A 27,945-nucleotide genomic window follows, 5' to 3' on the forward strand; every position below is an offset into this window, starting at 1 on the left:
TTTCCACCAGTCCTGCAGACTGTGGGTGGTAAGCACAATGATTCTTTAAGGAGATTCCAAAGAATCTCCCAAGCTGGTGAATCATCTGATTAACAAAATGTGTCCCATTGTCACCATAAATCCTTTCCGGTATGCCAAATCTAGGAATTATTTCTTTTACAAGGGCTTTTGCCACGGTTGCTGCATCCGGATTTTTAGCTGGAAAAGCTTCTACCCATTTGGAAAACATATCTATAATTACTAAACAGTATTTTTTCCCTTCACATTTATTTAACTCTATGAAATCCATACAAATAGTGTGGAACGGATATGGTGGTGTAGGAAAACTTCCTTGCTTGGGTTTGAATGCCCCTTGTGCATGATGTTTGTTACAAATATGGCATGCTGCACAAAATTTTTTTGCATAATTTATGAATCCGTATGTTTGGAATATTCAATTTACTAACTGTACCATCCCCCCCGTTGAGACATGGCACTGCCCATGGCTCAACAAAGCTGCATATCTAAATAAATTAGATGGTAATATTGTTTTTTTCTCTTTGGAGACATACAGTCCATTTTCGAGGATTGCATCTCGTTTCTCCCATTTTTGTTTCTCTGCTTTTGTAGTTAGTGTCTGCATTGTTTTTAACATTTCTAGATCTAAAATCTCAGAGGGTTGTAATTCCTTGGTTAAAAGTAAAGTTTCTGAGTCTGAGGCTGCTTGCTTTGCAGCTGCATCAGCTTTTGCATTCCCTTTTGAAATTCTATCCTGTTGTTTTGTATGAGCTAAACATTTACAAATAGCTACTTTAGTAGGTAACTGAATAGAATCTAATAGGTTCAAAATAAGTTGCGCATGATTAATCGGTTTACCATTAGATGTTATCATTCCCCTGTTTTTCCATTGTTGCGCAAAAACATGCACTGTAGAGAAAGCATACTGACTGTCAGTATATATGTTCACACATTTATCTTTCGCTAGAGTGCAAGCCCGTGTTAAGGCTATCAATTCTGCTGCTTGAGCAGATAGGTTATGCTGTAAAGGTTGGGCTTCTAAGATCTCTCTATCTGTAACCACTGCATACCCCACTAGATTTTTTCCTGTAGGACCCCTTCTGCACGAGCCATCCACATAAAATGTCACCTCGGCATCATCCAAGGGCATATCAGTGAGATCTTGTCTGGGCAAAGTTGTTTGCTCAATTTCCTGCAGGCAGCTGTGCGGCGTGCCATCCACAGGGGTTGGAAGTAACGTTGAAGGGTTTAATGTTGTACAACGTTCAATTACCATATGAGGTTGGCTCAGCAGTATGGTCATACATGAAAGATGTCTAGCAGGAGATAGATATGCTATTTTTTCTTGCAGTAAAATTATCGCGACTGCATGAGGCACTCTCAATGTGAGAGGGTGGAATAACACCACTGAGGCCGATGCCTGTACTGCCATTGCAGCTGCGACCACTGCTTGTATACAGTGAGGCAATGACCGTGCCACTGGGTCTAACTGTGATGAATAGTAAGCTATGGGGCATTGCTTATCCCCATGCTGTTGCGTCAGAACTGACGTCATATATCCCTGTTTACAATCTACGGTCTGAAAGAATCTTTTGTGGTAATTCGGGAGTCCTAAAACTAATGAAGAAGCTATCAATTGCTTTAGTCTGCAGAAAGTTGTTTTTGCTTCAGGTGTCCATTGTAATATATCTTGTGCTGCCATTGGTGTTTTATATATTAAATCAGCCAGTGGAGCAGATTCCAAAGCATAGTTTGATATCTAGCTTCGACAAAAATTAGTTGTTCCCAAGAAGGACATAATTTCCTTCTTGGTCGCTGGTTTAGGTGCTTGTAAAATTGCTGTTTTTCTGTCTTCGTCTAATATTCTACCTTCATTGGATATTACATATCCTAGGTATGTTAGTATAATACACAAGTTGAACCAGAGCAGAAAGGCATCCTAAAATTACAAAGTCCATTAATCAGCCATCAACGTAATGGTAAAAAATCCTTCTTTATTCCACAAGTAAAAAGAGAACGAAATGAGCGCTTTCGCGTATGTATCATACGCTTCATCAGATTTCATTATTTGCAGAAACAGCTCAGTTTAAATAGCTATGTCTTACATCCAATTAAGATAATTACCTTATTAATTGATGAAACCTCAAACTTTTTAAAGGCATAGCTAACTTCTCAAACAATGTTGGATATATATACTTCATTTAGTATAACATATCACAATATAGCTTGATTCTATGGCATCCTAAAAATTCCTGAGCTAATTCCAAAATATATAACAAAATCTAAATATAAATACCCAAATTTAAAAAATAATGAAAGTATATAAATGTAATTCATTTCTTATGTAAATAAGCAAACCAATTTAGTTAAAAAGACTAACAGACAAATTCATGCTTATGCCCTTAAGCTGCAAGTCGGACTGAAATTAATACATAGTATATTACCCATCTTATGAAATAAAGTGCTATGTGCTCAAAACTTTTTAAACTACATACAAATGTGTGTGTATATAAATATAAATAAATAAAACTGTATAAATATATAAATATGAATATATAACATGATATTAATAAATATAAAATGTTGAAAGAATAAAAGTAATTAATATATGTGTAGGGAATATATAAAATACAAGTGTGTGATCTCTGTAAAATCTAAGAAGAAGATATATAAAATATATGACAAACAGTGTATTATTTACGATTCCTTAATACTGGTTTCAGAGGAACATGTTGATTTAAACCTGGTGGGTGGTGTGCCCTCATTTTTAATATCCATTGTAGTTCCTTTTGTTCTAATATATTGACCACATCACCCCCATTATTACCATTCTCAATAATTTGTAAAACCCTAAATTTGAAGCTGTGTTTCTCATATTGAGTTATATGTTTCGCCAATGCATTTGCTTCATTGTTCCTCTTTATATCATATACATGATTATATATTCTCTTCTTGAACTCTCTTTTAGTAAGCCCTATATAGAATGCCAAACAATGTTCACAAGTGGCTAAATAAATGACATTGCAGGTATCACATGATGCATAGAATCTGGGTGTAAACACATAATTCAGAGCAGGATGTATATACGTTTGCACTTCTGTGATGTATCTACACATATTGCAATGTTTACATGCAAAAGTGCCCAAATTCATATTGGGCTCTATGTCCATTGTCACCTTCTTCTTATATGTTTTACACAATAATCTCTTCAGATTCTTATTATTCCTATAGGTGAATCTGGGGGTTTCACCTACCAATTTTAAAGTTCTATCATCTACTGTCAGCACCTGCCAATGGTCACTTATGATATTTTTAATCCTTTTATTATCACTGGTATATGTAGTAACAAAGTGAACTTTTTCTTGATATCTTAAACAAGATTTCTTACTGTGACTCCAATGACTTCTTCCTACTTGCATTATATTTGAGTTATCTATTGTTCTAATCACCTGATTTCTAATTCCTTTAACCAATGTCTTATTGTAACCCCTCTGTAGAAATAATTCTTCCATCCTGTCTGCTTGAATTCCAAAATCTAAATGTTCTTTACATATCCTATTCAGTCTAGTGAATTGACTTTTCACTATACCACTAAAGACATATCTCGGATGCATACTATCGAAGCTAAGTAATGCATTCTTCCAACATTTTTTTCTATACAAACTAGATACAATTCTCCCATTACTAATTTTTAGATTTAAATCTAAAACACTTCAGTATAGGATGCCTCCATCGTGAACCTCAAGAAACTAGATGTACTTTCTAGGTGTTTCAAAAAGTTTTCAAATTGTTCTACTGTGCCTTCCCAGATTATTAGAATATCGTCCACAAATCTTGAATATAGTATGACTTTCTTGTATAAGTCATTATTAAATAAATGTTCTCTTTCCCACCAATTAACCACCAAATTTGCATATGTATTAGCGCAGGGTGTGCCCATGGCAACACCCCACTTCTGTAAATACATTTGCTCTAAAAAAGAAAAAACATTATTAGAGAGAACTAAATCAAGCAATTGACAAATTAATATGATCTTATTACAGCTTATTTCAGGATATAACTGAAGTAATTCTCTAATAGATTGTATACCCTGATCATTAGGGATACATGTAAATAAGCTTTGTATATCTAGTGTAACTAGTAAATGTGTCCCTTGTTTCAGTTCTACCTCAAGATGATCAAGTATTTCTAACAATTGGTAGCTATCCTTTAAAATTGTAGGAATCTGATTCATAATGGGTCTTAAATTCTTTTCAAGATAAATAGAGATATTTTGTGTGGCCCATCCTTCACCATCTACAATAGGTCTGATGGGAGGTGGGAGTATGTCCTTATGCATTTTGGGCAAGGCCTTGATGTTCGGTATCCGAGGGGATTCCACAGTAAAAAAATCATACAATTCTTTGTTAATTTGATAACACATTAACATGTCATACAACTCTTCCTTAATCCTGTTAATGATTCCAGAGAAATGTATGTCAGAGATCTTAGCATATGTATCTGAATCATTCAACATTATGAGCATTAATGAATTATATTCTTCAGTACTAAATATCACTAGACCTCCCCCTTTATCAGCAGGTCTGATAATTATAGAGGGCTCATTAATTAATTTCTGCAGAGATAACCTTTCACTTGTATTCATATTAAAAAATAAACATTTTCTAGCACCCTTATAGAAATACTTATAAAAACTGTTTTCACAGAGTTTAATAAAACATTCTATATGTGTTGGTAGGGGCGGACAATAAATACTTTTTTTCCTACAACATACAATTTCATTCTCATTATCTAAAATACATTTCTTTTTGTCATAAAACATTAATTTCAGTGCTAACTTCCGACCAAAAGTTCTTAAATCAACTAAAATGTCCTGTAAATTACTAGCTTGTGAGGGAATAAATGACAAGCCTCTATTAAGGAGGCTAACTTCAGAGTCAGACAATGCATAGCTGGATAAATTAAAAAATAAAGATGAACTATTTACTGTCTTTGGCATCGCCTCTGCTGGCTGTTCTCCTCTGAGAACTTCCGTTTGCGTTTGTCCCAGCTTCTGGATCTCTCTCTGGGTACTGTCGGTTTCCGTGTGGAATATGGTAAAAAAAGGGGGGCGATTGCATTACTCTTTGGTATCGCTCCATTATTTGAAAAACTGGTTTGCTGATTGACCTTATCTGCCTCTTGGTTGGGCAACGGAGTAGAGGCAGATATATGCACCGCTGGATCCATCGTGTCTGGCGGAGTAATGAAGGCACTATCTGAAGTTCTGGTACAGGAATTGTTAACCAAAGTAGTATTATGCAGTTCTCGTTCCTTGCCCATAAGCGTGGTGTCTAGAGGATTCAGCACTCTCTCACTGTTTTTTGCTGTGACATCCTGGTTCACGTTGCGTGGCCAAATGAATACTTGACCTTCTGCAAAATCGCGATGGTCACGCTGCAGTTTCCGAGATCCTAGGTATCTAACTTGTTTTTTCCAAAGTTGTAACTTACTTTTGTTTACTTTATGTCCCTGTGCTGCTAAAAATTTCAATAATGCTATTGTATCCTCCCTGCCTTGATGCTGGGTGGGGGCTGCTAGCAAAATGTCATCTACATAAAGTAGAATCTGACTACCTCCTGGTGGAGTAAACCCTGCCAGGTTGCTAGCCATTTCTTGTGCAAATATTGTTGGACTCTCACAATATCCCTGTGGTAGCCGAGTATAGGTATACCTTTTGCCCTGAAATGTAAATGCAAACCAATACTGGCTATCAGGATGTATAGGTATTGAAAAGAAAGCATTGCTTATGTCTACTACAGTGAAATATTTTCGTTGTGCCTTTAAATCATTCAACAAGGTGTGTGGGTCTGGCACCGTAGGTGTTCTAGGTATTATTCCATTGTTTACAGCTTGTAAATCCTGTACCATCCGCCATTCCTCGTTTGCTTTTTTAACAGGAAATAGAGGGGTATTACATGGTGAATCAAGAGATTCTACCAGTACTCCTTCCTTGAGTAATGCTGCTATTATAGGCTTGATTCCTTGCTCTGCATCTTTCCTCATGGGGTATTGTCTTTTTTGTGGTCTAAATGCTGATTTTGGTGTAATAGTAACTGGTCCTGCTGTTTGAATAAGTCCTACATCTGATTTGCCTGTTGACCAAAGAATCTCTGGTATGTCACACAAGGCTTTTTCTTCTTCTTCTAATAAGAATGCTAATCAGCTGTCTTCACTAGTTTGTAAGTGTACAGCTGGATGTGTCTGTGTTAGCCAATTCAATTTCTGTTTTTGTATTCCCTGCTCTGATAATTCTAAATCAGTTTGTTTTTCCCATCTTGTTACTTTTTCTCCTAAGTCCGCCCATTTCATATTCTTATTTTTCGTTAAGCTGACATGTGGTAATCGATTAGATTTGTACAGTGTCATGAATTCCTGAGGTAATGAACAGCTTACCACACTGTTTCCCTCAGTATCCCAATACAAGGTTCGTAATACTAATCTGTTAGCAGGATTTTTGAATAATTCTTGCTCATATTCTTTATCAGGTCCTGGCATGCTACAGTAGTATAGAGTACAGTGTAACAAATGCTGTTGATCAGTGTCTAGGGAGGGGGCCTTACTGATGGCTATGTTCATCAGTTCCTCGGTTACTGCCCCTGGACCAGTCGTAACTAGGTCCTGGCTGTACCATTAAAAAGTCTCACCCTCCGGTCGCACCACAAAAGTATCCATTTGTCTTTGTGCCTCCATACCCTGCATAGTGGGAACTACCGCTATGCCAAATATCTGCATAAGATCTCTTCCCAGTAAGTTTACTGGACATTTTGCAGAAACTACAATTTTACTTTTCTGAGTCATACCTGAAACAGGGTCAGTTATTGCTATATCATGGGAGAGTGGCTCCCTATATAGCTGTCCGTTTGCTGCTTTTACTAATATATAATCAGGTGATTCAGAATATTCTGGTAACTTGGAGGGGTGTATCAAAGTCCATGACGCTCCTGAGTCACACAGGAATTTTAGTTCCCTCCCCTCCACCAGAAGTGTGACTTCCGGTTTTGTGTCTGCCAGATAGAGCTCCAAGCTCAGTAATGCCAAATCTAAAATTTCACCTTCTTCATCCTCTACATCTGCTTGCACTTCCTCTGTTCCTTTTACTACATTTACATTTGTCCTTTGTTTGTTTGCCTTTCCTGATGATTTCTGACTTTCATCACTATCATATAGTCAGTCCTCATCACCCTTACTTTCTGTAGTCACCTTTTTATTTAGCCTGCAATCCCTTGTTAAATGTCCTTTCTTCCCGCACTTAAACCACTCACCTTTCTTTTTTCTCTCTTCAAAATCTTCTGACCGTTTGTCAGATTGTCTGTTTCCCTGGGCATTTTTCTTACCCTTTTTACCTGACTGTACTACAAAGACCTCAGCTCCGTCTTCAGCAGTGAAGACTTGTGTCTTCTTTTTCTTTTTACTATTAAAGTGTCTTTCAGCATGTCTAGCATATTCAAGTAAGGCTTGTAGCCTACTTGTTCGATGATCTATCATATGCTTCGTAATGAAGCTACTGATAGGTGCAATGCAACCTTTCAAAAACGCATTTTTCAGTTGCTGTTCATACGAGGTATCATGTGTCTGATTTTCAGAAATAGCCATACCACTATGGTTATTGAAACATTCCAATAATCTACCATAATACCCATCTACAGTTTCATTCTCTTGTTGTATGCATTGGTTAATGCAAGTCCAATCTGCTCTAGGTTTCCATTTTTCGAAATTCGGTCTGTAAGACCTTTTACTCTGTTGTCTAGTTCTGCGTCACTATGTGGGAGTGGTTTAAGCTCTGCATTACGAGGATTCCAGGTGCCACAAATCATGTGCCAGTCTGGACCCACAATTTGTCTAACTACCTTTTCTACTTCTTCCCCATTCAAGTGGTAACTTAGTCTCATACCTTGTAAATCTTGTAAAAACTTTGTGTAATTGACTTTTGGATGGGGGATTCCCTCTGTAGCTTTCCGAATATCTTCCGGTGTCCATGGTCTGTACACTAGAAGAGTTGGATCCTGCCCTTCCTGTCCTGCCTGAGGATTTGGTACCTCGATTAGTGGACAGATTTCTTCCTCATTTTCCTCTAGTGTGTTTTTCCCTACTTGATACAAGTCTGTGTCCCCAAGTGTTTTACGTGTCCGGGACCTAGTTTCAATAGGATCTCTAACAAATGGTTTTAGTGTTCTTGTGACATCAGGATAACGTGGAGGTGGACCAGCTTGTCCTCCCACATCATATCCTGAAAAAGGCATCGGAGGGGCGGGGGAGGAGGAGCCGTCGCTATTACTATATTATTATCCTCTTTATCTAAAAATAACGTCTTAGCATTTTTAGTTTTTTGTTCCCTTCGGTTTACTTCCTCAATCCACCTGTGTGCCTGAGGAATGCCTAATCATTGTTGTTTTTTTGCCTGACCTTCTGCGTCAGATTTAAGTTGTTTTAAGAGTTTAATTAATGAAATTTTATCCAATTTACCATTGAATCTGTATTTATTAACCCATTTTGTATAATACCTAACATTATCAGCCCGTTGTAATTGCATATATTTTGCATCCTCAGTTAGGGCCGGATCTCACGATGTTTTAGTGCACTGATTTCCCATATCAAAAGAAAATGTTACGTAACCCTTTTCACCACGTGGTATTTCAGTTCCTTATACAGTTTATCTAGAATGACTGCCTACCTTATTCTGTTTCCCTGATCTCTGACAAAATATACAGTAATTTCCTTTTGTCCCTGATCTGTATAACAAATCTTCTGACAATAGTATTTACTGCAACCTAGTCCCTGATCTAAAACAGAAAAAAGGCAAATATCTTCCTACCTGAGCCTCCTGAGATGATCAGTTCGAGACCGCTCTTCGGCCGCAGATCAGAAAGTGGCCAGCCTCTCAAAACGACGATTCAGTCGGAGGTCTTTTATATTTCAAGAAGAACCGTTTCGGTAGCTTCTCCTGAGCAGTGTTTGACCACCGGTACACTCTGATCTGTAGCTGTCCAAGTGTTTCCGATTCAAGAAGGACCAAACTGTTAAATAAAAATAAAGATAACAACACAGGAGGCTCAGATGCAAAAGTTTACTAGTGTACACCAGGAGGCAAAAAACCATACAAGTACAGAATTTTGTCTGACATGATGCAGGAAGTACAGAATATTTTATAGTGTTTACATTCGGGTTATGCCCACCTTACTGACGTGGTTAGTCACAGGGCATCTACATCACTTTTACTAACAGTATTCTGTTCATAAAGATTGCTGATGTTATATTTTTTAAAAAAGCTTTCCCTTGGGAATAATATAGTCTTGCAAAGCACCTGGTCAGTTATAATGTCTTTCTGTAAATGTTACTCCTTCAAGGTTTCAGGCCTGCTTGAATACAATAGCTGGTTCAGTCTAGTAATACACCTCTTTGTTCTTCTTGCAACATTCTCCCAACAGCTGTGTCTTATCTCAATAACATTTACAAGGCCAATTGTCCCAGAGGAAGGAGAAGAAGATTTTCAATGCTTTATACATTTAATTTCCTGACCCAGCAGATAATTGTTAGTGAAAAACATAAGCTTGCTGAGCTGGCTACTGCCAGGGTCAGAGTTCAAATACACTGCAGTTCCAAAGCTTCAAGCAATTACATGTAAAATCATTCTTATTGCCATATTATTAATAGAATAAAATGCATTATATACTATTTTGCTTTTTAACTAGCACTTTATATATGTTCAAATACATATTTTTCTAACATAAGTCATATCTTGACAGGGCACTAATGGAGTCCTTAGTTTGGCACTATTTATATGTTCTTTTATCCTTTCTCTCATGGTGTATATAGTGCATGCCAACATAAAAATGTTTGCAACAATCATATTGATTAGTGTCAAACTAAGGATTCCATTAGTGCCCTGTCAAGATATGATTTATCAAATAATAAGTTACATACCTTCAAATTTATGGTTATTGATGAGGTAACCCAAGATAAGAGAATAGAAGATGTTAAGAATAGAGTGGAAAATAAGGAATTAAAATGGATACTTACACTAAGGGCAGACAAAGGATTTGGACTGAATAGTAAAGTCTCAGTCAGACCAGCCTTAGAAGCTAGAGGTGTCAAAAAGTAAAAGTTCTATTCAAGCAACGATCTGAGTGTATGGTTAGGAAGGCAAAATGTTGGTAATTTTTATATATACCTCCCTATCATTCTCAGTAGGAGAGGTTAAATAATGTACATACATTAATATATATAAATACTTTGAATTGAAGGCTTAGGGCTGTTGGCTGATAATATAAAGTTATGTTGACCGGGTGCATATAATTGCCGCAATGTATGCTGCTCTATGGACTGATGACGAATAAGCATAGGAAATTATATGTTCTTTATTACATAAGAAAAACACTGTATGTCTTGTAGTAATTAGGATACCATTATAAAGATTCAAAGGAGAGCTTGAAGTGAAGGTTTAGATCTGATTGCTAATAAATGAAAAGCCATGCAATGCGTACTTATTATATGAGGTATGGCTGGGACCATAAGTATGCAGGTATATTCATTATTATAGCAGTTGATGTGCGCCTAGGCATAGACACATATTAGGGGTTTGGAGATAGATCCATTTATATATATGTTGCTTCATCCACTATGGAATGGTATATATAATGGATGGGTGCCAGGTTTTAAATGTGTAATGTACTGATACATGTTTTAGTATATGAATATAGGCTTTTTTGTGTACAAAACAAATGTTTTTTATTTGAAACGAATGCACTTTAATATGGAAAAGTGTGTTACAAGTACTGTTTCTTTAAATGAAGTTTGAATGAAGTTGAGTGACGTGATAAGCGTTACTGAGCATGCGTCAGATACGAATGGGATGTATGGATGGAAGAATATTGATAACAGGTGGAAATTATTAATTATATGTGAGTATAAAGTTATTTAAATGTTTTAAACAAAATTGTTCTTTGTTAATGGTCTGAAGAAGCCACTGGTTTGGTGGTAAAAGAGCTTACCATTTGATATTTTGTTTTAAATAAAAGTAATATGTTTTTTGAGCCATACGTTTGGTGACCACTTTATCTCATATATTAATAGTAAGTGTTTTCTTATAGAGAAGACTTATAGGTTCATATGTGTGTACTAGGCTAATGGCCTTGGATCCTTTCCAAGCTTAGCCCACAGGATTTCCCTGGCATTGTGCCACCCGAACTTAGTTCCCAGTGCCTCTGTCGAGTAGAGCTACTGGAGTGATCCCTGGGGTGAATTTTCTATTTCCCATCCACTCATCAAGATTTCTCTTGAAGAGGGCCAGTGAGGTGCTCTGTTTGACATGTATGGAAGTCTGTTCCATAGCATGGGCAGTCTCTGGGTTATGAACCTGTCCCTCCAGCTTGTTCTGTTGATTGCGGTAATGAGATTGAGGTCTCTGGAGTGTGTGGTGTGGAGGGATTGGGATTTCTTTAGATATAGCATTTCTAACAGTGCTGTGTCAGACATGGCTTTGTAAGTCAAGCAGAGATTGCCTCTAAGTAGGCGATATGAGACAGAGAATAGTTGGAGTTTTCTGAGTCTGTCCATATAGGACAAGTGTTTAAAGGCCTAGGATATTCTTTGTGTGGTACTTTTGCGGCCTCTCCAGTTGTTGCAGGTGTCTAGTGAGGTACATGCCAAATGGGGTATTTTACTTGATGATTGGTCTAATGAGGGAAGAGTAGAGGGAGACAATGACCTCTTTCTCCTGGCTGCAAAACCCTTAGTAATGAGATGTGCCACATAGAAGGACTTTCTGACCACAGTAGCAATGTGGTGGTCAAAAGAGTGGTTCCTGTCAACCTGTGTTCCCAGATTTCTTATAACACCTTCTGTGTTCAGTGGACTACTATTGAAGTGGTAATTCATGGGAACCGGGTTTTTCCCAAAGGGGATGATGACACATTTTTTTACATTGAGCTTAAAGCTATGGTTCTGAAACCAGTCGTTGGTCTCAGTGAGGCCTTTCTGTAGGATATCAACATCACTTGGGGAGTTAATAATAGCTCCCAACTTACAATCATCTGCAAACTTTGTCAGCCAGAGTCCCTTCGTGTTGGCCTTGACTTCAGAGAAGAAGATACCAAACAGGAGAGTTCCCAGGACAGAACCCTGTGGGACTCCACTCCACTTATGCTAGATGATTTTACTTAATAAGTTTATATGAATTTAATATGTTTTGTTTTTTAATTGGTGTTTAAGAAAATGAACTTGAACCACTTGAACCAATTAAGATACTATTGAATTAAATGAGTGACTTAGTTGATGATTGGTATTCTTTGATTAGTTTGTCGTTGTTTAATTTGGGTGCATATCATGCATTGTTTATTCTGAAGAAGGCCCGTTTCTTTTGTGGATGAAATCAATTAATGGAATAAACTTTTTACTCATTTACTGTTTTGACATTCTGGATGATTCTTTGGTTTTAACTCCAAAATTTTCCACTGATTCTGGCAATAGACATACTGTCCACAGTGCATTCACTTAGTTCTCAAGCAAAATCATCATCTGCCCAAATGCACATATACTCTACTCAGAGTATCTGCTATGTACATTAGTTTCGAGAGCTAGATCTTTGACAAGGCAAGCCATGGTTCCAACTAAACGCAAGAATGACAGCCCTTTAGGGCAAGGCAAAATGAGCCAGCGATAATTAAAGGTACTTTAAATTTATCCAGTTTTACATTGGAAGCCTCTCATTACTCTTTATTACAAAAGGGGCTTGCTTTATTCCAATGACTAGTGATGATTTAGTGGCTGCTTTGACTGACCTTAAACAATTTGTTAGGAATGTGAACCTTAAGGTTTTGTTTAATAACTTTGCATCGCTTCAATTAAGCTGTAAAAAAACGCAGTATATTTATACCTATTAGCATTCCTGTCTTAACTGCTTATCATGATCTATGTGAAATGGAATTAAGACGCTTGTATTCTGATTGTACAAATTTGAAACGTTATAACTTAACATATGAGGAGCACATGGCATTAAAAGCCTTACAGGCTGATAGTAGTATAGTTATCAAACAATCAGATAAAGGGGGTGTGGTGGTTCTTATGGACCGCGATAAGTATTTGGCATCCATAACTACCCTCCTTGGGGATGGCAATGCATTTAAATGTATCACACCCGCTGATGTTAAGAGATATATTAGTTCTGTGAATATGACAATTTATGACTTACAGATTAGTGGTGACATTGGTTTGGATTTATTTCATTTTTTTTACTGTTCCTTGTCCAGTCATCCCACAACTATATGATCTAACAAAAATACATAAATCAATATGTGATCCACCTGTGAGACATAGTATCTGGTGGTGGCTGGATAACTGAGCCTATTTCTATTTACTTATAAAAGCAGTTACAACCCTTTTTATTACAGTGTAACAATGTTTTGAAAGATACTACAGATTTTTTAATGATCTGAATATTACTTCTTTAAATCAAGGAGATTTTTTATTTGTAACATTAGACATCCCATCTCTATTTACTGTTATACAGAATGATTACGGTATCGAATCTATTAGAGAATGTTTGACCTCACAGGCTTCTTTAACAGCAAGTCACATAGAGAACATTTGTTCCCTATTGGACGTAGTTTTAACTAATAACATTTTTTTGTTTAATAAACAGTTATACTTACAGCTTACTGGTGTAGCCATGGGCACATCAGTAGCTAACACTTATGCTAATTTGGTCCTCCACCAGTGGAAGAAGAGGTATATTTGTAGTAAGATCAACCCCTGAATGATAATGTATGCTTTTATCAGCGCTTTGTAGATGATTGTTTTCTGATTTGGAAAGGGTCCTCCTCTCATTTGGTTGAGTATATAGATTATTTGAATACCACTACAGGTTTTCTGAGATTCAAAATGGACTTTTCAGATAATATGGCTACTTTTTTGGACGTTAAAATACAACTAAAAGAAGGGATACTCCATACTAGTGTCCACTGGAAGGAAGTGTATGCTGGCAGATATATACATAGTACCAGCATGCATGTATTTAAGGGAAAAGTAACAGCTCAATTTAATAGGGTTAGTAGATTAAATACTGATGAGGCATGTTTTATCATGCAACTCGATGAAATGATAACAGATTTTTTGAATAGTGGATATGATCCCAAGTTGCTGTCTGAGTTGAAAGCTAACACTATAGATGATAGATGTACAAAGCTTAAACCTATTTTTTACTAATGGATGAGCCATCCATTGCTTCGGATAGGAATGTATCAAAGGACTCTAGACTTAGTTATGTCACTACTTATAATACTAGGACACATTTGGTTAAGCAGATTATTGAGAAAAATTGGGTCATCCTGATGGCATCCCCAGAGATTAGAGCTGTCTTAGATGATAGACCCTATTTTTCCTATAAAAACATGAGAACCCTAAAAAGTAAATTATGTTACAAGGATTTTAATAGTGGATTTAATCATCCCCTTTCCTCTAAGCATGGTACTTTTTGTTGTTTGAATTGCACATGTTGTACTAATATTATGAATGTTAACAGTGATACATTTATTCATCCAGTAACTGGTAAAGTTTATAAGTTTCATCTATCAGCTACATGTGCTAGTAACAATGTGATATATTTAGCAACCTGTCTTGCATGCTCTTCAGTCTATGTGGGAAAAACAAGCAGAAAGTTGAAAGAACGGATCATTGAGCATAAATCTGAGATTAGAAGAACAAATGATAAAAATGCTTCATATAAACATATAAACATGCATGGTTCTGAACATAAATTTAAGTTTACAGTTATAGATATTTTGTATACATCTTTGAGAGGTGGGGATACTAATAATCTTTTGGAGATCAAGGAGTATGAATGGATATTAAGGCTAGCGGCTGATCATCAACCTGGCTTAAATTCTGCCATCACACTGAAACCAATCCTTGTTAAGTTACAACAAACTAAATTATGCTGTTAAAAATTGCAAATATAAAGTATCATTGTCCATACGTTTATATGTAAGTTGTGTAAGTAGTTAAAAAAGTAGTTAAAAATATATTTAAAAATGTTTTTAAGTTGTGTAGATTTTTACATATTTTATCTTTTACTTTGTATCCTGTTTGTTATCACATGACTTTGGGCTGCATGTCATGTGATTTTTTGATTCCTATTTAAACCTGTTTGGTTTTTGAATTTATGTATTAGTATTGAAAAAGGGTAGTAACCCAAAAGCTTTGCTGTTGTTCATAAAGGCGTTTTTCCAACTACTGTGGTTTTATTTGCTAATTTTTTTGCAGTACTGTGGTGTCTTCATGTACATTAGTTTACCAGGTTTATTCTGAAATTTGAAACCATATGTCTACAGAGACACCACCATGCTTTGAAATTATTCAGGCACTTTGTATAAGGAGTTTTTGAAGCTGCTTCATATTTATTGCCTGAGTCCACTGTAATTCTCTTATTTTAGATGAAATCATCGATTTTTTGACAGCTAAAAAGGGTGGTAAGCATCACTCTTTTTCTGCTAGTACACAACATGTCTGGGTGTCTGTGTTCTGGAAGAATAAGCTATTGATTTACTCTCTTGCAAAAGCACTGCTTGTGGATCTTGCAGAGCAGAATATATTTTCTAACTAGTAGGCGACACCGTATCATAAAACTTTAGAGTATGCAATTAACTAATTAACTACTTAAGGGGCACAAAACTTTGTCTTTGTTCTGCTGATCAACACCATGTTGCACTATGTGCTAGTAACTTCCTGAGTGGTGCTATGACATCAAACAAAATAGGGATAAAGTTGGATGGATGCTACACTATGCGTAGGAAACAGATATGTGATTATTTCAAAGTAAGCTTTTTGCATGTTGGCAATATATTGACCTTGCCAACATCTGGTTAGCTCATTTGCAGTTCAGACATGACCAGTGTTTTTTTTTACAGAAAACAGAAAACATAATTTTCCTGTTTTGTAGCATCACATATTAGAATTACATTTGTTTTGATGATTATACTGTTTCTTAGACTATAGTTGGTTCTCTTTTCTGGAAAACTTACACAACTGAAGAGCTCCCAGATCGTAAATTTAATAATGAACACAAGCAAATCACTCAAAAGATAAATAGCACAACTGAACAATGGAAACATCCACAGATAGACATCACAGGAAAATGGAATCTGCTTAAATATCCTAAAATAGCAGTCCTTTTTGGAATTTCTAAACTGCAACGTCAGATTTTTCCACTGCCCTTTAGACTGATAGTTTCTGCTTCTGGGAGTGTAACTGAAAGTATACCACTTTTTTATATCACTTTTTGAATCCCATGGTGTTGAAACTGGACAGCTTTCTGCTTCTGGGAGTGTAACTGAAAGTATATACTTTTTTATATCACTTTTTGAACCCTGTGGTGCAGAAACTGGACAGCTTTATAGTTTCATAGGTTCATAGGTGTGTATTAGGCTAATGGCCCTGGAGCATTGACAAGCCCAGCCCATAAGATTACCTTGGTATCGTGCCACCCGACCTTAGTTCGTAGTGCCTCTGTTGAGTAGAGCCACTGGGATGATCCCTGGGGTGAATCCTTATCAAGGATTCCCAGCTCTTTTTTTGGATTCTTTGTGGTCTTTTACTTCAGGCACTTCAGCACTTAGGTTATTTCCCTTGGATGTTAAATCTGTTTACACCAGTATGCCCATTGCCAAAGGTATTGAATATCTGAGGTTATTTTTGGATACATATACCATTTTCTAGTGACATGGTTAATATTTGTTGTGAGCTGATGGAGGTGATGTTAGAAAATAACTTTTTACTATTTAATGATAAATATTACCAACAGCTCAAGGGTGTTGCTAGGGTGCCACCATTATACCCTCTTTTGCTAACCTTGCCATGGGGTGGTGGGAGACCCAACTTGTAAAAAACATTCCATTTTTTGAAACACATGTCAAGATGTATAAGATGTTTGTGGATGACCTGTCTTTTATTACTAGTGCATCTTTAGATCAGATAGATGCATTTGTTGAAGACATTAATAATAGTACTAACTTTTTAAGCTTTGTCTTAGGCCAAGTAGGAGAAAGTGTTCCATATTTGGATGTGGTAGTTTGTTGGGATGCTGCAAATTGCAGTTTTTCTAGTAGGATCTGCAGAAAACCTTGTTTCTCTAACAATTATTTGCATTACTTTAGTGCTCATCCCATTTACATGAAAAGAAATATTCCCAGAGGTGAGATGATCCAACTGTCTAGATTGGCCACTGAGTTTGGTCACTGTTCCAAAGCCACAAGTTTCTGCATAAAAATGGGATGTAAATTAGTGTATATGAAGGTAAAAAGGGGGTAATGGCAAGTAGGGAAAAACACACAAGGGAATGCCAGGATGAGAAGATAGGGCACATTTTTATTATTTTTGAGGCTTTCTTTCTCTGCAAAGAGAGAGAGAATAAAGGGTAAAGAATTGGAATGAATGTCTTCATCTGTCAGTTACCCCAAATTGTGCTTAACAGGTGTCAGTCTCTGATTTATGTACCAAATTTTCTTGTACCTTTCAGAATAAAAGTCTCCATACACTGCAGTTCAGTTAAGGATGTTTTATTATGTACAGTGGAGGTAGATGCCATCAATATCTGATTCAGATGTTCCTGTCTCCAATAATAGTGCTGATAAACTGAAATAGACTGAATTATAAAGTCCGTAGCTTCTGCACTCATTATACTCAGAATTATTCCTTTCCTCCTGAATAATATAACTAATATCCTGGAATGCTGGATATTTGACCTGACTTCTGCATTCATTCTCGAGCATCTGTACCAAACTTCTGAGGAGTGCGCTGCAGTGACTTTCTGCATATCAGTCTGAACTAACTAACTGACTCACCTCTGTGTCTGAAGTATCCCTCCTAAAATAATACTAAAACCCTGTAACTTTCATACAAGTTCTACATGCTTCTTTATCCTTTGTTCTCAAGTCAGTTTGTACTTAATGTACTGCATATTCTGTTAGCACATTTTATTTTTAGCAGTATTCTTGATTGAAGTTTATTGAAACATTCCTTTCTATTGAATCTATGTATAAAATGTAAAATGAAGATAAACATCTGCTTTAATATGGCTACTTTTCTAGGCCTATGCAAAGTGAATGTTATATTTATGTCTAACAAACTGCATTTAAGTGAAGCCTAATCTTACAGTATGCAAGGGAAAACTGGATATGAAAGAGGATGTAGCATAGTTTGCAGAGGTAAACGGACAAAGAAGAAACAATACAGATGAAGAAGGGTGGTTTTGCGGACACACACACACACACACACACACACACACACACACACACACACACACACATATGCGTGCGTGCGTGCATGCTTACAGACACACACACAGACACACACGCACATGAGCACGGTGAGTGTGATAAGGAATGGGCACATACATACTGAGGGAGGACAAATAGTGATGGGAAGTGCTGGACCACTCACATGGTAAGGAACATCATGAAACAGTAGCTAATGAGTCACATTAGACAGGAGACAGGGTAAGGTACTAGCTGCAGATGCATTGCCATGGCTGCCTGGATGTTTACTTACTGAGAACCATCAACAAGTAATGATCCAATGTAAGCTGTGTCAGTGCCTTCCTACCCTTCCATTATCCAGATGGTTGAAACGTTCTTCTTAAGTGAATATAATGTTTGCTGCAGGAGGGACTCAGTGCAGCCAAAACATTGTCTTACCTGATATTCCTCCACTGCTTCAGTCATCTGCTGCAGCTGTTGATGGTTCATTGGTGGTAGAACATGGATGTCCACCTACAATGGTCTTCAACTCTCTCTGGCAAGGCAACCATATCGCTGACATTAGACCCACTACATGCACATTATCAAGAGGTGGTGGTGAAGGTGCCTGATCCTCTTCTTCATCTGTTGACCTGCATAGTGGAGACATAATGGGAAGTTTGCCATAAATGTGAAATGTCATGAAAGTACAATCAACTGTATTATACATACATTTCTGATTTACATTTTTTTTTGTGAGCATTTCTTAGGATGGTGCACTAAAGCAGAATTATATGGCTCATAGATATTCATTTCACGATACCTTATTTGCCTATGTTGCCATTTTGTTTGCATGTAGTTGGCATTAAGTAATACATGCAGTGGTTTTTCTGAAAGTTTTTCTGTCAGTAGATACCTGGATTGCCCAGGTAAGATGTGTACTTTCCTTTCCAGCAATGATTTCTGAAAGCAGAGCCACAACAGGGAAATGGGAATATTAGCTAGCTATATTTGTGTGTGTTAACATAATGGTTTCTTATACTTGCACTAGTTGCTTAAATGTTTTACTGACTACGGTTGCACTTGGTGTGTTTTGGGATGAGGCAGATGTACCCTGCCATGTCAGCAGATCATTTAAAGTATTATGCTGTGCTGTAGCACACTATTTATGGCCTACTTACTGTGACTATGTGCCTCAGTGGAATGCATGCATTTTCAGTACCTGTACATATATTCATAGCAGTATGTATTCATGTATTCCTTATGCCTAAACAGAAGTCAGCATGTCCACAGAATGAAGTAGACAGAGGCTGTATAAATTTAGCAATACTGCAGGTCCCCAAGCAGTGTGTCCTACATCTAATTGATAGGGTAGAAGTAGTGGGGGATCAAGTTTAGCAGTCCATGGCACTGACAAAATGTTGCCATTGGTCATCAATGTGGCAGGCAATGTCACTGACATATGACCAGTGTGATCAGCTATGCCATGCAGAAGACACAGAAGATTACAGCTGAGAGAACTAGCACAGAGGATGGCCCTCCAATCTCCATAAGGCTAATGGATGTGGAAATGTTTTAAGACTAATGGATTTTGAAATGTTTCTCAGTGGAAGGAGGAGATGTAATGGCATATATACACTATGGTGTTGTGAATGTCATTGCTGGGCTAACCCATCTAACCAGCGCCTCAGTAGGTGATAGAGCAGATTAATATTATGTGGAACAGGTTTGCATGTACAGTGACAAGACATACTTGGTATATCCTAACAAAATTGGCGCTATGCACATCTTTTTCATGGGCACATCAGGAGTGTTATAGGGTACCAATGTCAATGAATGTAAAGCTGAGTAACAAGGAATTTCATACAAGTAGTTGTTATCACCACCTTTCCAGTGTCTGGTGATAATACTGAAATACGTGGACCTGTGCCATAGTCAGAAGATTCAGAGACACTCATGCCTGTCTCATTGTTAGGTAAGAAATCACTGTCCACAGAGGTTTATGCACAGTCAAACATACTGAGCACTTTGGAGCTTTACTGGTTGAGAACTCATCATCTCCTATGTAAAAGCAACCTCCTGTAGCTGACAACCTCACATCCCCTGTTTGTGAAACAGTAGCTTTGGAGGTATGTGCTGCTTCTTCTGTGGGCATATACACCACTGGCCGGCAACACTGGAGTACCTCAAGCCACCCAATTTCCCAGTTGCACAGTAAAATACATGCACCATTAGGGATGTGCAGGAGAGTTATGCAGGCACAGCCTGCTGTGACACAGTCCACAATGGTGTTTTGCATAGATTCATAGGTTCATAGAATAGTACTAGGCTAACTGCCCTTGTGGGCCATTTTAAGCCTAGGCAGTTACTTCACATAAGAATCAAACTCTGCACCTTGTGTCTGTAAGGTAAACAGCCTAACGGTTATACCAACCTCCCTCCCCTTGCATGGCATTTGTAAGGATGCTACACAGTACTAGTGTGAGCTTTATGCACACCTTGAACTCAGCCATGCAAAAATTACTGGTTTATTGAGGTATTCTATGGCAAACACCACTGCAATGAGCACCTCAGTGGATATAATTGCCAGAGTCATCATGTCTCCCCAGTTTGTCAGTGTTGTTAGTGGATAGGGTAGACTATGGACATGGGATGGATGTGTTTATGAACATTTGCAGGAGCCTTGCTCAAAATTTGTATCTGGAATTGTTGAAATCTTGACATTCCTTGTCATAGGTGGGAATTAGGAATGAGGAGCCACCTTCAGGAGTGGAACCACAGAGCAGTGATCTCTATCCATCTCTGTGTCACAAAGCAGCATATTACTTTGGCTGTAGAAAGCCTCAAGTTTTGTCGCTTCTTGCCAGCAAAGTGGCAACAGGTCAAGATCACACAGTGGCACCCATGTCTGTCACAGGAGAACATGATCACTGAAATTATTTATTCTTATTGACAGTGCCACCCACCTGCACATAGACCATGTGACACCTCCCCCCAGTTTGTGCTGACAGTGTTTTCTTATTGTTTCCCTTCTCTTCTGTGCAAATGGTGCTTGAGGACTGTGACATGCAACATCCTCCTTCCTGTGTTGCAACGTGGTGATGGCTGATGCAGAGTGGAAGCAGACCATGCAACATCCAACATGATATTATAGGAGTAGACTGCATGCATTTGTCTTTATGACTATATGACCCGTAGTTGTTGGCCAGATGCTGCTGCCTTGCCAGTACTGCTATGTGTTGTACCTGCTTTTGACTAGTGGGGGAATTCACTGTTCATATGCCATCCAGCTCCTGAAAACCATCATCACCTTTTGCTGTTGCTGCTTCTGGGATGTCTATTAGATGGTATAATGCAGCCATACAGTTGGCATATTGATCCTGCTGATGTATATTCATATTATGAAGAAAATTATATATCACAAATATTTTGTTGGCCATCTAAGAGGAGTATTGCAGTGTCCCACCAGATGTTTTCAAGCAATGAAACCAGATCTGCTGAAACACACATTCAGGGATGTTGTGTGCCCTATTAATCCATCTCTGCCACAATTTCAGGACTGTATATGGGGGTCATGAGCCAGTTCAAGGGAGGTAGCAAGCACCCCCTGCAAAACAGAGAACAATAAAACATTTATGATAGGAGACTGGGTGCATTTGTAATGTTTATTCTACACACCTAGCATGCACTTACCAATCAGTTATCCCAAAGGAAATCGCTGTGCTGAAAGTTAATGAATAAGACAAATGCATGTCATATGAGGAACCTTCATTAACACATTAGTGCAGTCTATGGTGCCCAGTATGTTGGAGATGGGTGCAGTGTAGTAGCAGCCACATTTAGTGGTGGCTCTCTTCTCTGCAATCCTGGAGAACTATATAAGTTCTTCATGTTTCACTGTTGCAGTCATTACATTTGGATTATCTGCTTGCAGGTAGTCCTCAGTCTGCCTGATTAACAAAGTCTTGGGTCCTGCGTCGGTTGCTGTCCTTTTTTCCATGATGTCACTTCATCAGGGATATAAAACATGCAGCTGATGCCATTACATCAGTCTTTCTTGCTGTGCGGTGCCAGAAGCATAAGCAGTTCACAAGTGCCGGTCGGCTGACTCTTGAAATTTTTTGTTTTCGAGTTTCAGAACCGAAGTCTTCAACTAAAGCCAAGTACCCCATTGGGGAAACTTTTTCTTGCTCCTTACCGATGGCAGTAAAAGTTAATAATTGCATTACTTGTGGAAAGCAAATACCTCGTAAAGATTTTCATTTGTACTGTATTCCTTGTCTAGGCCTGACCATGACGTACCTTGCTGTCAGTTTTGTGCTTTATTTAATCAGCGCACTATCCATCATCGGTATATTTTCACCTCTGAATATTTCAGTTCTCGATTTAATTATCCAGAAATCGTTAGTAGTCGTTAGCCATCCGACTAACAGGATTCCAAAAAACGCAAAGATAAAGAGAGAGACAGGCCGCCAAAACTGCCGACGACGCTTCTTCTAAGCCAGTTGCCAGTTTGCCGGTACTCAGTGAGGCACTCTTGCAGCCCCTGATACCCGCTACTTCTGATTCGCAGGCCTCTACTGAGACCCATTCGGAGTACGGTATGCCACAAGATGCTTCAACTACAGTACCCGTGGATATCTCTATCTTGGATGGGTTTGGAGCCACTTTGCAGGCACCGGCTTCTGAGGGTGTATTCAGGCCTACGGACTTGCATATTAAACCAATGTCTCCTTCTTCTCTTAGGCGTAAATCTCAGACCATGCCTAAAAAAACGATGCCCAGGCCACATGCTCAGGCCTCTATGCCTAAAAAACAAATGATAAGAATGTCTGAAGATCTAATAACTCTAATCAGGGGTAGCCAACCCCCCCCCCCCCCGCTTTCTAAGAGGCCTAGGACTGAAGTAGTTAATGAATCTTCTGACCAGGATTCTGTTTTTTCTGATTCTTCTGATGATCTGGATTTGCCCATATCTATGTATGAGGATTCTGATGCAGAGGACTCTATTCCCTCTGCTTCCCCTCCAGAGGATTTTTCTTTTGAGGAAACCTTACATACTCTAAGGGAGCATTTCCTCTGGGAAAGCCAGGATTTTTTTGATTCTGAAAGAGGCTTAGGGATTTCTTCCTCCTACCTCAGCATAGGCCTTTAGCTATTCCTCCTGTACTAAACATTGTTGATGATGCTTTTTCGGAATCTAGTTTGGCCCTTGATTACTTGCCTCCTGCTCCCAGAAAACCAGACAGATACTACAGGGTCCCTGAGTCACACAAGTTCCTTTTTAAAAATCCTATTGCAGATCCAGAGACTGTTTCACAGGGGCCCAAGGGCATTAAGGCTTATACTGCTAAAAATCCTACCCCTTCTGATAGAGACTCCAGGGCACTGAATAGATGTGGTAAGAATGTTACACTTCTGCAACCTTGGCCATTAGGGCTTTAAACTGCCAGTTTCATATGTTTAAGTATCAGCAACATGTTATTGAACTGCTTAAATAGAAAATAATGTTGATTCCTGACTATGTGGAAAATAAAGAATTACAAGATTTAATGCATTCTGCTGAACAAGTTGGAAAACATACTTTGCAATGTGGTTTTGATTCATTAGAGGCCTCTTGCAGGGCCGCTATTACTGGGTCTGTGCTCAGAAGGCATGCTTGGCTTAAGAAGCAATCTTTGCCTAATCATGTTAAAGCTAAATTGTTGGATGCTCCCTTAAAAACCCTTGGCAACAAGGCTGAGGAAGTTCTTAAAAAGATGGAAGATAAAGCTAAATCTATGCAAACTGTTAAAGATTTCTTACAAGTTCAGCCTCCTAGATTTAGTAGGCACTGGCCATCTAAGAACTGGTCCTTTCCAGCCCCTTCCGGGTCTTCTTAATCCAAACCCAGACACAACAAAAACCCCAGGTTTCAGTCCCAGGGGACACACAGGACTAAGCAGTGGGGGACCTCCACTTCCAAATCTGGGAGTAATAAGACTCCCCCCTATGGTAAACTGTCTCATTGACTTCCTTTTAAAATTTCCAAACACTTATCAACTGACTGCCCATTTGGGGGAAAGATTGCTCTTCATTGCAAAGAACTGGGAACTCATTACCCAGGACAAATGGGTTTTAAATATAGTGTCCCAGGGATACAGATTTCACTTCCACACATTGCCAACACTAAGCGGGTGGCCGGACCTACCCCCAAATCAGTGGGCAGAGGCTCAAAAACAACTACTTTCTCTCTTAAGCATGGGCCTATTCAACTGGTACCAGAAGAGGAAAAGGGACAATGTTTCTACTCGAGACTTTTCCTGGTACCCAGAAAAGACAATCCATGGCGTCCTATCCTGGACCTGTCTACTCTAAACACCTTTTTAGAGATTCCAAAATTCAAGATGCTGACTCTTCACCAATTACTTCCTATGCTAGGCAAAGATTCCTTTTTGTCAACACTAGATTTAAAAGAAGCATACTTGCACATCCCAATCAGGGAATCTTGCAGAAGATACCTACACTTCAAAGCAGGCTACACACACTATCAGTTCTCTGCACTGCCCTTTGGCTTATCTACTGCGCCCAGAGTATTCACAAAGTGCCTAGCTCCAGTTATTGCATTTTGCAGGCAAAGAAATATTCAAATATACCCATACCTGGACAATTGTCTAATTCAGGCAGAAAGCCAAGACATACTTTTGAGTCATCTGGCCTTTGTACAAAGGATTCTAACTTGTCTAGGGTACACCATAAATGAAAAGAAATCACACCTGGTACCCTGTCAACAAATTCTATTCCTGGGAGAAAGCTTGAATACAACTTCCCAGATGGCCTATCTCACGCCAGAGAAACAAATTCATTTGACAACCTACTTCAAACAAGTGGCCACAAAAACCCTGATATCTGCAAGACAAATACTGCAAGCCTTGGGATTCATGGCTTCCTGCATTCTTCTAATTCCATATGCAAGGCTGCATATGAGGAAACTACAGTGGTATCTAAAAAGCCTATGGTGTCAACATTCTCAGCATCTAGAAGCAATGATTCCTATCATACCTTGCCTGCACCTAGAGTTCCTTTGGTGGGCAGAGGCCTGCCACCAAAACAAGGGACTACCTTATACACCACCCCCTGCCGCCCAAACCCTAACAACAGATGCATCAGAGTATGCATGGGGTGCTCACCTGGCAGGGAAGTGCATTCAGGACAAATGGAACCCAAATCAAATGCATCTGCCTATCAATCAAAAAGAAATGTTAGTTGTACAGAATGCTCTGACAGCTTTCAAGGACCCCATTCTTCTAAGACAATTAATGGTAAAAACGGACAACACCATTGTTATGTGATACATAAACAAGCAGGGGAGTACACATTCTTACCCCCTCTGCAGACTAGCCATGGCATTGTGGAACACAGCCTTGAGTTACCAAGTGCACCTACAAGCTCAATTCCTGCCAGGAAAGTTAAATACACTGGCAGGCAGACTAAGCAGAAACCTCATGGACCCACACGAATTGAAACTAGAACCAAGGATTTTCAACATGTTGACAAGCAAATGGGGGAGCCCAGATATAGGCCTGTTTGCCTCTACCCAGAACTACCAATTGGATAAATTTTGCACAAAGACTCCCCACAAACAAGCCTGGAAGGTGGATGCTCTGTCCTTCAGCTGGAAAAAACAATCAGACTATGCCTTCCTCTATCTGCCTCTGCTCTCCAAAGTACTACTAAAAATCAAACAGGACAAACCAAGGATGATTTTGATTGCTCCAGACTGGCCGTGCCAACACTGGTACCCCCTCCTGTGCAGTGTGTCACAGTTACCCCCATGGCACCTGCCTCAGACCCCTTCCCTGTTGTCTCAGCAGGAGAACCAGATTCTGCACCCTCAGCTTCTAACACTGAACTTTGCAGCCTGACTAATTACATAATCGCTCCTTTACCATCGCTCAGTAAACATGTGATGGATATCATTTTAGAGGCAAGGAGGCCTAGCACTAGAAAGTCCTACGCTGAAAAATGGAAAAGATTATGTGCCTGGAACCAATCTCAAGGGATGAGCACAGCAGCACCCAATTTACCTCAGATTTTACAATACTTAACTGAGATGCTTCACAAGGGCCTGTCTTTTTCCTCCATTAACATCCACACCTTAGTCATTTCAGCTAATTATAACACAGAACCCCTCCCCCACCCTTATCTCATCCACTGCTCAAGCAGTTCCTCAGAGGAGCCAAAAATTTGAGACCAACCAGGAGAGCTCCAACCCCAGCCTGGGACCTTAACTTTGTTTTGGAATTCTCACCCTTCCTCCTTTCGAGACAGCTGCTACTGCAGACTTAAAATTTCTTTCTTGGAAAACAGCTTTCCTTTTAGCAACCACTTCAGCTAGAAGGGTATCTGAATTACAAGCCCTTATTTCAGTGGAGCCTTTCATCATCTTTCATGTGGACAGGGTGTCCCTCAGAACCAATCCATCCTTCATGCCCAAGGTGGTATCCAGTGTGGCTCTTAATCAGTCCATTCATTTGTCAACCATCTTTCCCAATCCACAGAATAAAGGGGAACAGACACTGCATTCCTTAGATGTTCACAGACAACTTAGATTCTACTTCGACAGGACTAAACCTCAAAGGAAATATGAACAACTGCTGGTGGCATTTGCTGCAGGGGCAGAGGGGAAGGCTATTTCAAAGCAAACCATTTCTAAATGGATAAGCCATTGCATTCATTTCTGCTATAAGCACCATGGAAAACCTATCCCCCAGGGGATCAGACCTCATTCCACCAGGGCTGCATCTACCTCTACAGCCTTTCTCAGAGGCGTCCCTACCAGGGACATCCTAGAAGCTGCTACCTGGAGTTCTGTACATACTTTCACCAAGCATTATCATTTGCCAGTTTTCTCTAAATCCAGAGTTGGCTTTGCCACTGCAGTCTTGCAGGGCCTTATAGCTGGCCCTAATGCTATCCAAATTCCTCCTCCCAACCATAGCTTTGGGAATCTACCCAAATGTAATGACTGCAACAGTAAAACACAAAGAACATAGTACAGTTGTGTACACTTACCACAAATGTAGATGTTCAAGCGTATTCACTGTTGCAGTCCTTGTTACCCTCTCTCCAGCCCCCTAACTTCTTTTGACTGTACCAGTACTTTCCTTTACTATGCTTAAAAGCCTTTTTTGGTGTATTTGCTTTTTGTTGGAGGTATATCTTTGTACTTTTATATTTAATTGCTTCCCATTAGGGGGACACCAGACATCTGGGGCAAGAAAAAACTAATGTAATGGCATCAACTGCATGTTTTATACCCCTGATGACCTGATGTCATGGAAGAAGCAACAGCAACCAACGCAGGACCCAAGACTTTGTTAGTCAGGCCGACTGAGGGCTACCTGCAAGCAGATAATCCAAATGTAATGACTGCAACAGTGAATAAACTCAAGCATCTACACTTATGGTAAATGTACACAACTGTACTTTATTAGTTATGCTGAATTAACTTCTACACTGGGTAATGTCCCGTCTTTCTCATACAAAAAAAGCAAGACTTTACGGCACACTTTTGAAAATAATGACAATCTATTCCTTCTTAAAAACTGCTTTACCATGGACAAACCAAAAGGGATGTTTATTTGTAAAAAATGTGCGTATATTCACATATGTTCTAACTATGTTTTTAAACATTGTAATG

At 38.8% G+C, this 27,945-nt stretch overlaps 1 protein-coding gene across 1 annotated transcript in view; it reads left to right on the plus strand.

Annotated features, from left to right (window-relative positions):
* The window catches only part of AMPD3 (adenosine monophosphate deaminase 3), a 740,405-nt gene that overhangs the window by 109,936 nt on the left and 602,524 nt on the right, over positions 1-27,945 (plus strand). The gene's annotated exons all lie outside the window — the stretch shown is intronic.

The sequence above is a fragment of the Protopterus annectens genome, chromosome 17.part0 (genome assembly GCF_019279795.1).
Source record: "Protopterus annectens isolate FY-2018-M chromosome 17.part0, PAN1.0, whole genome shotgun sequence".
Taxonomy (NCBI): Eukaryota; Metazoa; Chordata; order Ceratodontiformes; family Protopteridae; genus Protopterus; species Protopterus annectens.